Raw genomic sequence first — 15832 nt, 5'->3', positions numbered from 1 at the left:
GGACATGAATGAGGGTCTCCCACATCTGAGTGCCCTAACCAATGGTTAAAGGTACTTGGGGAGGGGGTGTTGCTAGAGTTACACATGCTGATTTCCCTTAATCTCCCAATGAAAAAAATGAAAATATTTGGTGAATAGGGGTCACATTTGCAAATAATACAGGGTTGAACAAAACTGCTTTTATCAGAGAATAAATTATTTTTATGAAAAATTTTGCCGAGCTGTATACAATATAGCTGCTCCTTTGTCTCACCTCTGACTTTCCCCTTCCATTTTATAATGTATTTACTCCTTTCTCATTCCTTAACCTGTGTGTCCATCCATTGGTGAAGTTCAAGAATGGCTCAGCATTTCCCATGTTTTCTCTTCTGCTGCCCTCTTGTGGAAATCATACACTATGGCTATCATCTTCACAGGAATCTAAGCAAGATTAAATGATTTGCTATTTTGATGTCGATCTCCTTGCACTGCTTTTCAAACAAGAGCCCAAATATATGCCCTTTTATTGACTGTCCCTGATATTGGATAACTAAATCACTTGGGCTCTTTGTATAGTCGGAGACAAAGTGCTCTCATTTTTATGAACCATATGCTGTTGCTTAAGGGCTGACCCAGCACATTGTTACCAATAGCTTGTTACAGTGAGTGAACTTCAGGGATCTCTCAAGAAATCAGCTCTCAGTCTGCTAAGGAAAGGGTCTTTGCTCCACTCCCACTGATAACTCTGCACACCTTGAAGGGTCTCATTGCTCCTTGTAAAGAATATTGAACATCCTTAGATGCTGTATACCAGTTGCAGATAAAGAAATTAGATAGACAAATCAATAGATAGATATATAAAGAGACTAAGAAAACAAAAAGGGGAAATCACAGGTCAGGCTCTCTCATCAGAGTTATGATCCACTTTTAAGAGGCAGGTGAGTTGATTCATATTTTTATTCATTTTAATGTTGTATTATCCTTTTGATTCCAAAGGACCAGATTCTGCCCCGCTTATCTAGGAGTCGGTCTCTGTGCAGAGTCCCACTGACTACTTAAACTACACAACTCTCTCTCTCTCTCTTTCTCTCTTTCTCTCTTTCTCAAGGCAGCACGGAGAAAACTGGGATCAATTAGTGTGTTGTCAGGGTTCCCTCCCCACTCTGAATTTTAGGGTACAGATGTGGGGACCCTCATGAAAGACCCCCTAAGTTTATTTCTACCAGCTTAGGTTAAAACTTCCCCAAGGCACAAATTCTCCCTTGTATCTTGGATTAGGTAGACACTGCCACCACCAAGTGATTCAAACAAACAATCAGGGAAAGGACCACTTGGAGTCCTATTTCCCCAAAATATGCCCCCAAGCCCTTCACCCCCTTTCCTGGGGAGGCTTGAGAATAAACAAGATGAGCACAGACCACCCTTGGGTTTTTAGTATACTAAAAAAATCAATCAGATTCTTAAAAAAAAAAGACTTTATTAGAACGAATAAAGGTGAAAGGAGTACCTCTATAAGATTAGAATGGAAGTGAAGGACATAAATCCACACCGTGTAGAGGTCAAAGCATAGGGGTTTATTACACACAGCGCTGGCGGAGTGTCACCTGGCTTATCAGGCTCAGAGACACTGTCAATCAATTGATTACAATGGAATATATAGATTTACCATGGGCGGGGGAAAGTGACCGGGTAGGCAGTTCCACACCCCGGGATAGGTTTTGCAGCAAGACAAGATAGCACAGTAGCCAATGGTTAAAAAGGTTACATAATGTCTCCGCCCATGGTCTCAAGTTAGCAAGTTAACATTTAATTAATACTTTGATAAAATGTTATTAGTATAAAATATATATATGTTGAATTCTGATTTGGGGTCCATAGGAATGGAGCAACTCCTTTGATTGTCCAACAGGTACATTCCTAGGGGTTAAAGCAAAGAAACAGTGAAAGGATATGTTAATACAGATTGTCTCCTTTATGTCTTAAGGCAGGGCATTTATCCCTTGGAAGAGAGGTGGAAGGATGCCATATCATTATACTGACATGTGCCAATTTTCATAACCTCAAGGCTGGATCTGTGGGAAGACTGTTTTCCCTTCAGGAGAAACACAATCGGAACAGGGATCCTTTGTTCAATTTGAAACATTGAATGAAACATAATTATTCAGTTATTGCTTCAACATCTGCCATTTCTACTGACCAAGCATATTTTAGCAAAGACAATGTTATCTTGTTCATTCTGCTTTCTCTTAGCTAATCACTATTAGCTAGGCCTCTGGTCTCTTAACCAAACTCTGGACTTCGGGTCTGAAAAAGAGCTGGCACAATCCATATACCAGGTTGTTATATAAAATGCACATGGATTTTAACCCTTCAGGAAGATAATTTCACAGGCAATCAGATTCAAAACACAGAGGGTTTCCCTCTAGGCAAAACCTTAAAGTTACAAAAAGAAAAAAACAGGGATACACATTCCCCCCAGCACCAGAGAAATTCACAAGCCAAAACAAAAGATAATCTAACACATTTCCTTGCTAAATACTTACTAACTCTATAGGAGTTGGATTGCTTACTTCTTTGATCTGTATCCGGCAAAAGCCACACGGAACAGACAGAACAAAGCCCCCGTTCCATAGATTTTTAAGTATCTTGTCCCCTTATTAGTCCTTTTGGTCAGGTGCCAGCCATGTTACTTGAGCTTCTTAACCCTTTACACGTAAGAGTATTTTGTGCCTCTGGCCAGGAGGGATTTTATAGTACTGTATACAGAAAGGTGGTTACCCTTCCCTTTATATTTATGACATGTGTGTTGGCAGGAGTTCCTGGTTTTGGAATGAATGTGTTTGTGTGTGTGTGTGTTGGGTGGTGAGTAGGCAATGGGGCAGGGCATTCTCTGGAGAATGCCATTAGATTTTGATTTCACTTTTCACAGAATCTGCCTTTGTAATCATGTAGGTTGCAGTGCAAGGTACATCCGTCTGCTCCCATGTTTGATAAACTGATGATGGGAAAAAGATGTAGTTTCTCTCTGGGAGAGTAAGGGATTAAATATAGATGACATTGGGCAGAACATTAACTTCTTTCCCATTTCCACTAAAAAACAATTTCTAAGTAGCAGCTGACTTCCATGAGGGCAGGAGAGATTCTCTTATGTGTGAATAGCTTGTAATTCAGACATTCAGGAACCCGACTCAAAAGTCCCATTAGGTTGAATTTGCAAAGCAGTTTAAATGACAGAGGAACAAAAATCTCATTAACTTTGTCAGACCCCTCTTTTTAAAATCTTGTCAGAGTGCCTTGGCACATTCATTTGTTATGATTTTTATTATTTTCCCTCAATATTACATAAGTGGATTTTTTAAACAAATGCCTTTCACAATATGCAAGACCATTAAGTATAAAAAAAGGAAAGCTACTGTCCAAAATGTATCCCTATAAGTCACCAATCAATCCTGACCCCAAACCTACTCTATAGTGGGGAGTTTTGTTAACCCCTCTGCAGAGCTCCTGCATATTAGATACTCAGATGCACTTGTTCTCCTTTGACATTCCTTAACATTCTCATAGTGCACAAGAGAACTTTCTACTGGAGGTCATTGACGATGATGTCTTACACTCCAAACATGTTCTTGAACTACTCATTCATACCCTTACACATCGCTCAAAGTATTCCAAAAATCACTGGGATATTCTTTTTTCTAGTTTTCCATAACTGTTCCTCTTCGTGTCAGAGTTCTTCATACTTCACCATCTTTCTTTGGTTTTTTTTTTATGATATTTCTGTCTCCTAGTATAGCAATGTCAATTAACATGAGCTTGTATGTCTGCTTTTCTATAACCATATCTAGCCTGTTTGACTGCAGCTGTTGGTCTGTGACAATTGACAGGTTGCATAAGAACTTAGCCTCTTCACTCTCTGAAGTCTTTCAGTTTGCTGTTCATAACAGCACATGGATTAGTTAAATCTATACTTGCCAGTTAAAACCATACTCCAGTGTAGACACATGGCAACCTCACTGGGTCTCCATATATTCTCTCCCAGACAGGCTGTTGTAGTTGCTCAACACGTGTTCCACCACCTCTTTATTTTCAGAATACATTCTGCAGTTCAGGGAGCAGTTCTGTCACTCAGTTTTGCTTCTTACATAATTAAGCATTAAGGGCTGCTCTTGTTCCCTTATAGTGAAGCCCTATTTCGCTCTTTTGAGGTATCCTTCTACAAACCATGTGTTTCTTAATCTTCTATCAGTAATGGGTTCAATCTCACCACCACTGTCTGTGAATTCATTTCTCTGTAAACCTTGTGAACCTTTTCTCCCCCCAATATGCTTTGTCTTTTCTTTCATGCTTTTTTGGTCTGAGAGGCTACTCAGTCATCACTGGTTATTGCATTGTTATTATAACAAGATGGTATTTACTCTGTCAGCCTCCTCATATATTTTGATATTATGTTCTTCATTCTTAATTGCTTCCTCCATAGACAGCAGAACTGTTCCTTCATCACAACACTGGCTGTCCATGCTGTCCATGACTTCACCAATATTACTGCATGCATTGCCAGCAGCTGTCTTGTTTGCATGTTAATTTTTTTTCTTCTCCCCTTGGTTCCACTTGATCACTCCAACAATGTGCTGTACTGCAGGCATTGCACACTTATTAATAGTTTGCGTCAAATTCTTTCATTTGAGTTTTGCCCTTAGAGTAGCTCTTATACATCTGTAATAGTCTTTCCACACTTTTTCTTTGCTTCCTTACGTTTTAACTACTACTGTTCTTTGGTTCCAAGATATTGGTAGGGGGTATGCTGAGATATATCTGGCATAGCACATTCATTAACTACGTTTGCCTATCTTTGCAGATGCTGATGCACAGTTAGCCAACCAAACCCATAGTTTTATATCTTCACCACACTTTCTACTTGTCATAAATCGTATTAGCTCATTTTGTGACCCTACCTGTAATTTAAGACCATCTGTGACTAAAACATGTTTAACTAACTGTCCTTTTTTGCTGACATGATAACCACAGTTTATATCACAGAGCATCCTTGCCAGCAGCAGAATCTCTACTATCAACAAAACAGGTAATAAAGAATCCCCTTGAAATATTTCTGTTTTAATTTGGACCTCATCTATGAGAGTCCTTTCCAGTAGAGTTGAGTGTTCTGGTTAACCATAGATTGCTGTTGCTGTGGCAGGGAAATGATCTTTGGAAGAAACTTATGCATTTTCAGTGTCTTAATGATCCATGAACATATGATACTGTCCTATCCTTTCTGGTAGTCATGAACCTACTCACCCTGTATTCTCAACCTATGCACTCTTGTAATAATCTTTGTACAAAATATGCCTTGTAAGGTACCATTTGAAATCTAATAATTCACTGGTCATTAATATCCTTGTGTAATGTATGTACATGTTGTGTTGTAAGAGTTCTCAATATATATTGGGATTATGACTAAAATGTATGTAAACCAAGCATGTCAGAGGGATTTGATAAACAGGTCTATCGAAAACAAAGTAATGTGTGTTTACCTCCAGTTACATATAAGTACTAAATAGGACACTGAAGGCAGCAGGAAGAGGAAATGGCAAGTAACAGAACAATTTGGATTTCAGCAAGCACCAGTAGAGGAAGAAAGAGCATGGAGCCTCCTTACCACCTGACTCCATGTTGTCTTCCTCACAGCTGAAATGAACACTGCTGTGGAGTCTTTTTGCTCAGCAGGCAGCATTCCATTGCAAGCTGACACTATCCACATCTTCTTGGACAGAATTGTTGTTAGAAATTTCCATATAGTTGGTCAATATGTGATTGGTCTATAATTCATAGAATTGCAATAACGGTCTTCATTTTCTACAAGGAAAATGGTCCCTGTCACCATCCACATTGGACATCCATTCCTCTAACATTTACTAAGTTCAAGTAAATCATCATGGTGAGATTAAGGCATTTCAGCCAGCATCCATGCATCCCATCTGGTCCGGGTTTTTTCCAATTTTTCATTCCTCTCAGTACCTCATCTATTTCTTTCTCTCATCTTTCCATGCATTCCTCTATGGTGTGATTTGTAATTTTTTTCTCCAACATTTTTAATCCAGTCAGCTGATTATGCTGTACATGCTCAGACAAGGTTTCCTCCCAGTAGTGCTGACATTCTTCCACATTTATTTTCTCTCTTTTTTTTCCTGTTCTGCATTTAATTTTAATCAGATAAAAGAATCTCCTAAGAATCTCTGGTAAAATGTGTGTTCCTGAATACATGTGAATGAAAAATCAAATCACAGTGACCAAATTTATTCTCTTGTGACTTTCCAGTGACCCACAGATGCAGATTTTCCTCTTCCTGGTGTTTTTAGTTATTTATTTAATCACTCTTTTGGCAAACATGATGATCATCTTGGTGATAAGGTCTGATCCTCAACTCCACACTCCCATGTACTTCTTCCTGGCTCATTTATCCTTTGTTGATATCTGCTATTCCTCAGTCAGGGTACCTAATATGCTGACAAACTTCTTAGCAGAGCAAAAAACTATTTCTGTCAGTGGCTGCATTGCCCAGATGTTCTTTATCATCATCCTCTCAGCTGGTACTGAAATTTTCATTCTCTCAGCCATGGGATCTGACCTCTATGCTGACATCTGTGACCCATTTCGTTACATGGAGACAATGAACAAAGGGATCTGTGTTCAGCTAGTGACTGGTGCATGGACCATCAGCTTCTTAGATGCCATGATTAATGCTGTTTTGCCCTCAAGTTGCATTTCTGTGGGCCCAATCAAATCAGCCATTTCAGCTGTGAGCTCCCTCCTCTATTGAAAATGTCCTGCACTACCACCTTCACTAATCAAATGGTGCTGCTTACATTTGTGGTAATACTTGGATCAAGCTGCTTCCTCCTCACCCTGATCTCATACAGTCACATCATCTCCACCATCCTGAGGATACGCTCTGCGGAGGGCAGGCATAAAGCCTTTTCCACTTGCAGCTCCCACCTGATTGTGCTTGGTGTATTCTACCTGACAGCTTCTTTCAGGTACACAAAATCCAGCTCAGTCTCCTCCGTGGCTCTGGATAAAATGTTCTCTGTCCAGTACAGCATCTTGACCCCCATGTTAAACCCCATCATCTACAGCTTGAAAAACAGAGAGGCGAAAACAGCTGTAGGGAAAATGTTGGGGAAATACAAGTTTCTCAAGTACTATTGGTTATTTTATGTTTTAAGCAGAGACCATAGAACTGTGGATAGCTAGTGTTTTGGGGATTCTGGGCTCAGGTGTCGGCTTACACTTTGGGACAAATCCTTTGTTGGTCTAAATCAGTGTGGCTCCTTTAACTTCAGTAGGTCACATCCCCAGTGGTACAAGAGTCACTGGATCTAGGGGGAACTGGATTCTTGTTCTCCTGCATCCAGAGTGAATACTAGAAGCACCAGGCTGAAGAGTCATTCACATATTCCTCTCTTTTTCTCTATTTAATCTGGCCCACTGTCTTCAATGGAACCATGGCCAATTTAGAAAAAGATGGGGATCTGGTCAATTTTCTAAAAATAATCTCTTTGTCTATTAATTGCATTTGTCAGACTAATTTTGTTGAGAACCCTATTTTATATCTGTATTATCTTTTTGAATTCATCCATAATAAAATCGCTAGAGTTTTTAATAATATTGATTAAAAATAGTGGAGTCAATGGCTCATTTCACAAAGGGAGACTGAGGCATGGGCAGGAGTCACTGAGACTCACATCAGGATATCCCATATCCCAGTGGTTAGGGCACCCACATGGGAGGTGGCAGATCCAGGTTTATATCCTTTCCTATTCAATTTGTGATCTACTGTAACACCCAGATACTTTTCAACAGTAATACTGCTTAGTTATTACCTATTTTATACCTGTGCATTTCATTTTCTTTCCTCAGTATAGTTCTTTGCATTTTCCTTTATTCAATTTCATCGTGTTGATATCAGACCAATTGTCTAATTTGCCATGGTTGTTTTCAATTCTAATCCTGTCCTCCAAAGTGCTTGCAATCCCTTTCAGCTTGATGTTATCTACAAATTTTATAAGAATACTCTGGACTCCATTATCTAAGTCATTAATTAAAATATCAAGTACTACCAGACCCAGGACTTAGCCCTGCAGGACTCCAGTGATACACCCTTCGAGTTTTATAGTGAACCATTGATAACTACACTTTGAGTATGGTCTTTCAACCAGTTGTGCACCCAGTAATTTACAGTAATTTCATCTAAACCACATTTTCCCAGTTTGCTTATGAGCATGTCATGTGGGACTGTATCAAAAGCCTCACTAAAATCAACATATATTATATTTACTGCTTCCTACCATCCACTAGGCCAGTAACACTGTCAAAGAACAAAATTAGGTTGGTTTATCATTATTTGTTCTTGACAAATCCATGCTGGCTATTTCTTATAACCCTATTATCCTCTAGGTGCTTATAAATTGTGTAATAATTTGTTGTTCCAGTAATCAAATAATTTGTTGTTCCAGGTATCAAAGTTAGGCTGACTGGCCTATAATTCTTCAGGTCTTCTCCCCCTCTCCCCCATTTTTAAAGCTATATACTATTTTTGCCCTTCTCCAGTCCTCGGGGATCTCAGTCATGATCAGTAAGTTCTTGAAGATATTGCTAATGGTTCCAAGGTTGCTTCAGATAGTTCCTTAAGTACAATAGGATTGATTTCCTCAGGCCCTACCGACCTGAGTAAATTTACCGTATCTAAATATTGTTTATTCTGTTCTTTCCCTATTATCAATTGTGTTCCTTCCCCCTTGTTGTTAATATTGTGTAGAGTATTTACTGACTATTAACCTTTTTAGTGAAGATTGAAACAAAATAAACATTAACCACTTCAGCCTTCTTGATGTCATCAGTTACACTACTCTACAGCCAAAATGCTTCTGAAATAAAAGTAGTCAAACTTTACTAATTCTGGGTCACTGAGAACGAAAATGATGCTTAAAATTGTTGATTGGCTCTAGTTTTCAAGATATGCTATTGGGTCAGTATATATGACCCTTGACTTGGGAATGGCGGAGGATAAGTGTGTTATAAAGGGAAGGAATCTCAATTTAAACCAGAAATGACTAAAAGACATCTTTGACTGGATCTATGAATAAATCTATGACTGTGTTTGGACAGCACTTGCTTTTTAGGCAAAACAATGAATGATGCAATCTGATGCTGGTATTGTGTCATACATGATATGAATTGCATCATGTTATTCCTAGAAGTCACGGATGATGCAATCATAACGAAGCTTACATCACTCTGCTGAACAAATTGCCCTATATCAGCTCTAGAAATCATACAGTGTCGTGCTCTCTTATTTGTCAGTGTTTGATTTTGCAAAGGGGAACATTTCTGTTTAGCCAAAGTGAGCAGAGATGCCTCGTACTTGTGTGAACAGTGCAGATAACTTCTGCTATGTTTGTGGTGAAGTAACTTTTGCATCACAAAAGCTCAGTATAACCACTATGGTTAAGAAAGCCTATCACCTTTATTTTGGCTGCAAAATTGGAGATTAGGACAAGAGGTGGGCCCCACACATATGCTGCAACACTTGTGCAACAAATCTTCGCCAGTGGTTGAACAGGAAAAGGAAATCTATGCCTTTTGCAGTGCCAATAATTTGGAGAGAGCCAACAGATCATACCAGCAATTGTTACTTTTGCATGGTGCCTCCAGTTAGGAAAGGTGTGTCAAAGAAGAAAAAGTGGACTGTGCATTATCCAAATATTCCATCAGCTATACGCCCATTACCCCACGGAAAAGGACTGCTGGTTCCTGATGCACCAGAATCATTCTCACTTGAGTCAGACGAGGAAGAGGATGAAACTTCTGGTCCTGAACCATCAATGTCACAGGACCCACATTTTCTCCCATCCTCCTCCTCTGAACCACACCTCATAACACAAGGTGAACTGAATGACCTTGCCAGGGATTTGGAACTACCCAAGAGGAAGGCAGAGCTGTTGGGCTCCAGAATACAGCAGTGGAATCTCCTGGCAGGTGATGTCAGGGTTTCCATGTTCTGTGACCGTCAAAAGGATCTTGTCCCATTCTTCTTCATGGAAGGTGATCTTGTAGCCTGCAACAACATCGATGGTGTGATGGCAGCCCTTAACATCGTTCACAATCCAGATGAGTGGAGACTGTTCATTGATTCATCGAAGACGAGTCTTAAAGCTGTTTTACTGAATAATGGCAATGTTTTGCAATCAATTCCAGTTGGTCATGCAGTCCATATGAAGGAAACCTATGACAACATGAAACAACTTTTGAGGTGCATAAACTATGACCAATATCAGTGGCAGCTTTGTGGCATTTTGAAGGTTGTTGCTCTCTTGCTTGGTCTGCAGACTGGATACACAAAGTACTGCTGTTTTCTCTGTGAATGGGATAGTTGTGCAAGAGATTTCCACTACATCAAGAAAGATTGGCCACTCCGACAGTCATTGGAGCCTGGGAGGAAAAGTGTTCAGCATCCACCACTTGTTGAATCAAGGAAGATTTTGTTACCACTCTTACACATCAAGCTGAGTCTGATGAAGAACTTTATCATAGGCCATTGACAAAACAAAAGCGGCTTTCAAGTACCTCCATGGAAAATTTCCAATGTTAAGTGAAGCTAAGATAAAGGAAGGTGTCTTTGTTGGTCCTCAGATTCGTGAACTTCTTCGAGATGATGCATTTGACCATGCACTGCGTGGCAAGGAAAAGACGGCATGGAAAGCCTTCCAGTTAGTGGCAATACATTTTCTCGGAAACAACAAGGCAGACAACTACAGGTTGTTGGTGGAAAACCTCCTCAAGGCATACAAAAGCCTTGGTTGCAACATGCCACTAAGGATGCATTTTTTGCACTCTCATCTAGATTTTTTTCCACCGAACTGCAGTGCAGTGAGCGACGAGCATGGCGAGCGATTTCACCAGGACATTGCAACAATGGAGAAATGCTATCAGGGCAAATGGAGCCCATCAATGCTTGAAAACTATTGCTGGACAGTGACAAGAGATGCTCCATTTAATGAATACAAGAGACAAGCCAAGAAGCACCGAGTAGACACTGAACAGGACTAAACTATGTACATAATAGTTTGTTGACTTTTGTTTCATAATAAATTTTATTTATATAACCCTTTTGCTGATTTTTAAAGTATTACATAAACAGGACAGGTGAACTATTATCATGTAAAGCAACCATAAACACATGAAAAGACCTAGGTTTACAATTTATGATTAAAACTCTACTATCTACACAATATACATAGACATAAAATGTAAAAACTTAAATATCTTAGAAACAGTAGCCAATCAGTTGTTTTAATTGTCATATTTGAATTCAGCACATCAAAATACATAATAAATAGCACATTTTATCTCTGAAGCAGACAACTTCTCAAAAATTGTAAACCAGTGTTATTAGCTCTCCTTCCCCGCCAAGCAGAGGATCTTCACACTTCTTCATCTTTCTCTTGCTACTAATGTATTTAAAGAACCTCTTCTTAGTGCTTTTTATGTCCCTTGCTTGGTGTAACTTACTTTGTGCCTTAGCCTTTCTGATTTTGTCCTTACATGCTTACATTATTCTTTGTACCCATTCTTATCAATTCAGCCATGTTTCCACTTTTTGTAGGATTTAGTTTTGGGTTTCACATAATTAAAGGGCTCCTTACAGAGCTATATTGGCCTCTTATTTTAATTCCTATCTTTCCTTCACATTGGGAGAGTTTGCAGTTCTGCCTTCAGTACTGTCTTCTTGAGAAACTGCCAGATCTCCTGAATTCCCTTAGATTTTCTGTCCTATGGGACCATAACTACCAGTTCTCTGAGTTTGTTAAAGTGTGCTTTTGGAACTCCATTATCCTTATTCTGCTGCTGTCACCCCTTCTTTTCATTACAGTCATGAATCTTTCATTTCATGATCATTTTCTTCCAAAATTGCTGTTCACCTTCAGATTCACAACCAATTCCTCCCTGATGGTCAGAAGCAAGTGTAAAATGGCTCCCTTCCCTTTGAACCAGTGACTTCTTCCTCTTTCTGAAACAATACGTTCTCCTGAACACATTCCAAAAATGTATTGGAAATTTTATATTTTGCTGTATTACTAGATTAAAGCTAGTTTGTCTAGGTCTACACATGCTGCAGTCACAGCTCTGACTGCAGCGCAGACCTACCACAAGAGGAGCTTAATTCATGCATAGGCTTCTCTTCATCCTCTTCATGGGGTTGGATTTCACTCATCAAGTGTGCCAAGAGGCAGGTCTCAGGCCATGTAAGCCTTTATAGTCCATAACTAGCCTTTGAAATCCAGTACATAGCCAGTGCTGATCATGGAGGAGTGATGATGTATTAATAAATAATTAAATATTCATTAGGTCTGAAAAAATGAGAATGACTCTCCAGACCTATGGCTAGTGCCCTCAACTGGAATGTAGGAGACCCACATTCTAGTCCTCCAGCTCCAATAACTATTTAATTATTTGCATGCAGTATAACAGGTTCAACAGGAGAGGTAAGAAACATCTCCTCCAGCATATGCTGTAGCTGTATGCTGTCTCTTGGAACGAGAATGTGACCCAAATACCTCTTAATGAACAACTGGCAGGGCACACAGCAGTACAGGAGTCCAATGGGATCAACAGAATACCTCTACCAAAAGCCTGTTTCACACCGGACATAATAATTAGTGTGAGATTTATGCACAGAAAATACCTGATGAGTTATATATAAAAGCTGAAAATTCTGTTCTGCAGGTCTGTGGTTAAAAACAGGTCACTCAAATGTAGTGTGTCTTTAGACAAATTTATCCTGACAGGAGTGGGAGACATGGATCTCCTTGATGTACCATTGTGTATTGTATGTCTTACAACAGGAGTCTGTTAGTATCCCGAGTCAAATGCTAATGCAAATGCTGTTGGAAATTTCAGAAGTAGATTAACAGGAAGAGATAAACAATGGGGGGAACCCTACTATCAGGTGGACATCAAAGGTGTGTTTTGGTATATTTGGGGGTGCAGTCAAACATCCTGGCATCCTTCACCTAGAAAGCAAATTGAAAAAGGGTTTTCTTCATGAAAAAGGGACCTCATCCAGGTGTGTTTGAAATCCCTGGAAATAACTTTGGGTGAGAAAAACTTCTTTAGATGGGAAGATAACTAGTTAGTTAAGTTTAGGCACTAGAATGCATGTTATGATGTTTCAAATGTGACTGTTTCTTCCAATGGTTTTTATTTGAACCTCTATTTCTTTACAATACTTTTTATTTGAACCTCTATTCTTTCTTAATAAAATTTCCTTTTGTTTTATAACCGAACTCAGGGGCTGTGCATAAAACAGGAGCGGAGGCCTACGGTAAAACTTGTAAGGTGTGGCACACTGTTGGGAACAGGGGATCTGGGATTCCTGCCAGTCTTCTGTGTTCAGGGAATGTATACCACAGGGGACACTTTGACGAGACTCAGGGTGCATCTAGAATCAATCTGAAAGGCCAAGACAGGGCTGGGGTAGCCCAGAGAGAGTAAAGGGTGTGAGTGACTGATGGGATGGTGATGTTAGGGAGCTAACAAATAGACATAAGGGGCAAGACTCCCTCACAGTGAAGGCAGGGGGTAACAAGTTGACTCACAGCTTTATGTGACCTGAGGTGTGTTACAGTGGGAGACCTAACTTCAAATATTTTTTGCCCATTAAACAGAGGAGAGAGTTAAATCAGGTTCACCCAGCCGAGTCCCCTAAACACTGAGGTAAAGGTTATAAGGGGGCACAAGTGACTTTATATACCTTGACTTCAGCAAAGCTTTTGATACGGTCTCCCACAGTATTCTAAAGAAGTATGGATTGGGTGAATGGACTATAAGGTAGATAGAAAGCTGCCTAGATCACCGGGCTCAACGGGTAGTGATCAACAGCTCAATTTTTAGTTGGCAGCTGGTATCCTGGGGCCGGTTTTGTTCATTAATGTTCTGGATGGTGGGATGGATTGCACCCTCAGCAAGTTTGCAGATGACTGGGGAGAGAGGTAGATATGCTGGAGAATCGGGATAGGGTCCAGAGTACCCTAGACAAATTGGAGAATTGGTCCAAAAGAAATCTGATGACAACAAGGACAAGTGCAGAGTCCTGCACTTCAGACAGAAGAATCCCATGCACTGCTACAGACTGGGGACTGGCTGGCTAAGCGGCAGTTCTGCAGAACTGTCGATTACAGTGAATGAGAAGCTGGTTATAAGTCAACAGTGTTCCCTTGTTGCCAAGAAGGCTAACAGCATATTGGGGTGCATTAGTAGGAGCATTGCCAGCAGATTGAGAGAAGTGATTATTCCTCTATGTTTGGCACTGGTGAGGTCACATATGGAGTACTGTATGCAGTTTTGCCCGCCCCCCCCCACCACTAGAGAAAGGCTGTGGACAAATTGGAGAGAATCCAGTGGAGGGCAACAAAAATGATTAGGGGGCTGGGGCGCATGATTTAGGAGAGGCTGAGGCAACTGGGCTTATTTAATCTGCAGAAGAGAAAAGTGAGGGTGAATTTGATAGCAGCCTTCAACTACCTGAAGGGGTATCCAAAGAGGATAGAGCTAGACTGTTCTTAGTGATGGCAGATGACAGAACAAGGAGCAATGGTCTCAAGTTGCAGTGGGGGAGGTCTAGGTTAGATATTAGGAAACACTATTTCACTAGGATGGTGGTGAAGCACTGGAATGGGTTACCTAGAAAGGAAGTGGAATCTCCATCCTTCGAGGTTTTTAAGGCCCAGCTTGACAAAGCCCTGGCTGGGATGATTTAATTGGGGTTGGTCCTGCTTTGAGCAGGGGGGTGGACTAGATAACGTCTTGAGGTCTCGTCCAACCCTATTCTTCTATGATTCTATTATTCTACAAACTTTTCTGCTTCCGATGTGCTGTGAGAAAAGGTGTAGGAGCTTAACTCAAGGAGAGAGATGCTGCCTGTAAATTCTGAATGGAGCGAAATGCCTCTCGGCAGCCCAGACTTGGGAACCTAACTCAATTTGGGGAGGAGACTTAGGTCACACCCCTATCCTGGCCATTTCCCATTGGCTGGTTAGGTGGCGCCACAGCCAGCATATTGTTTTTTTAATGCCATCTCTCCCCAGGCATTGTATTGTGAGACTGGACAACAAATTCAGGCCTGTGGATTCCATTAGCTGACATAGCACAGTCACAAACAAAGTTGTGTCTATGTCCTCTTTGTGGCTCTAGCTCTCGGACAGTGACTAAAGGTGAGAATTTCAAATTGGTGTGGAAAAATCATCCTTTTCCCCCATCAAATTTCTAGTAATCTTTTCACCAATGTTGGTAAAGTTGAGATTTTCAGTTGGAAAAATCAGATGAACTTTTCATGAACATGCACTGCTACAGACTAGGGACCGAATGGCTAGGTAGCAGTTCTGCAGAAAAGGACCTAGGGGTCACAGTGGACCAGAAGCTGGATATGAGTCAACAGTGTGCTCTTGTTGCCAAGAAGGCTAACAGCATTTGGGGCTGTATAAGTAGGGGCATTGCCAGCAGATCAAGGAACGTTATCATTCCCCTTTATTCGACATTGGTGAGGCCTCATCTGGAATACTGTGTCCAGTTTTGGGCCCACACTGCAAGAAGGATGTGGAAAAATTGGAAAGCGTCCAGCGGAGGGCAACAAAAATGATTAGGGGTCTGGAGCACATGACTTATGAGGAGAGGCTGAGGGAACTGGGATTGTTTGGTCTCCAGAAGAGAAGAATGAGGGGGGATTTGATAGCAGCCTTCAACTACCTGAAGGGGGGTTCCAAAGAGGATGGAGTTCGGCTGTTCTCAGTGGTGGCAG

General features: G+C 40.6%; 1 protein-coding gene and 1 pseudogene across 2 annotated transcripts in view; both read left to right on the top strand.

The window, feature by feature from the left end:
• The window catches only part of LOC101931368 (olfactory receptor 10C1-like), a 57230-nt gene that overhangs the window by 16722 nt on the left and 24676 nt on the right, over window positions 1–15832 (top strand). The gene's annotated exons all lie outside the window — the stretch shown is intronic.
• Window positions 6365–7230, top strand: LOC103306795 (olfactory receptor 5A1-like; annotated as a pseudogene).

This window comes from Chrysemys picta, chromosome 13, assembly GCF_011386835.1.
Source record: "Chrysemys picta bellii isolate R12L10 chromosome 13, ASM1138683v2, whole genome shotgun sequence".
Taxonomy (NCBI): domain Eukaryota; kingdom Metazoa; phylum Chordata; order Testudines; family Emydidae; genus Chrysemys; species Chrysemys picta.
This window is presented reverse-complemented; position numbering and strand designations above follow the sequence as displayed.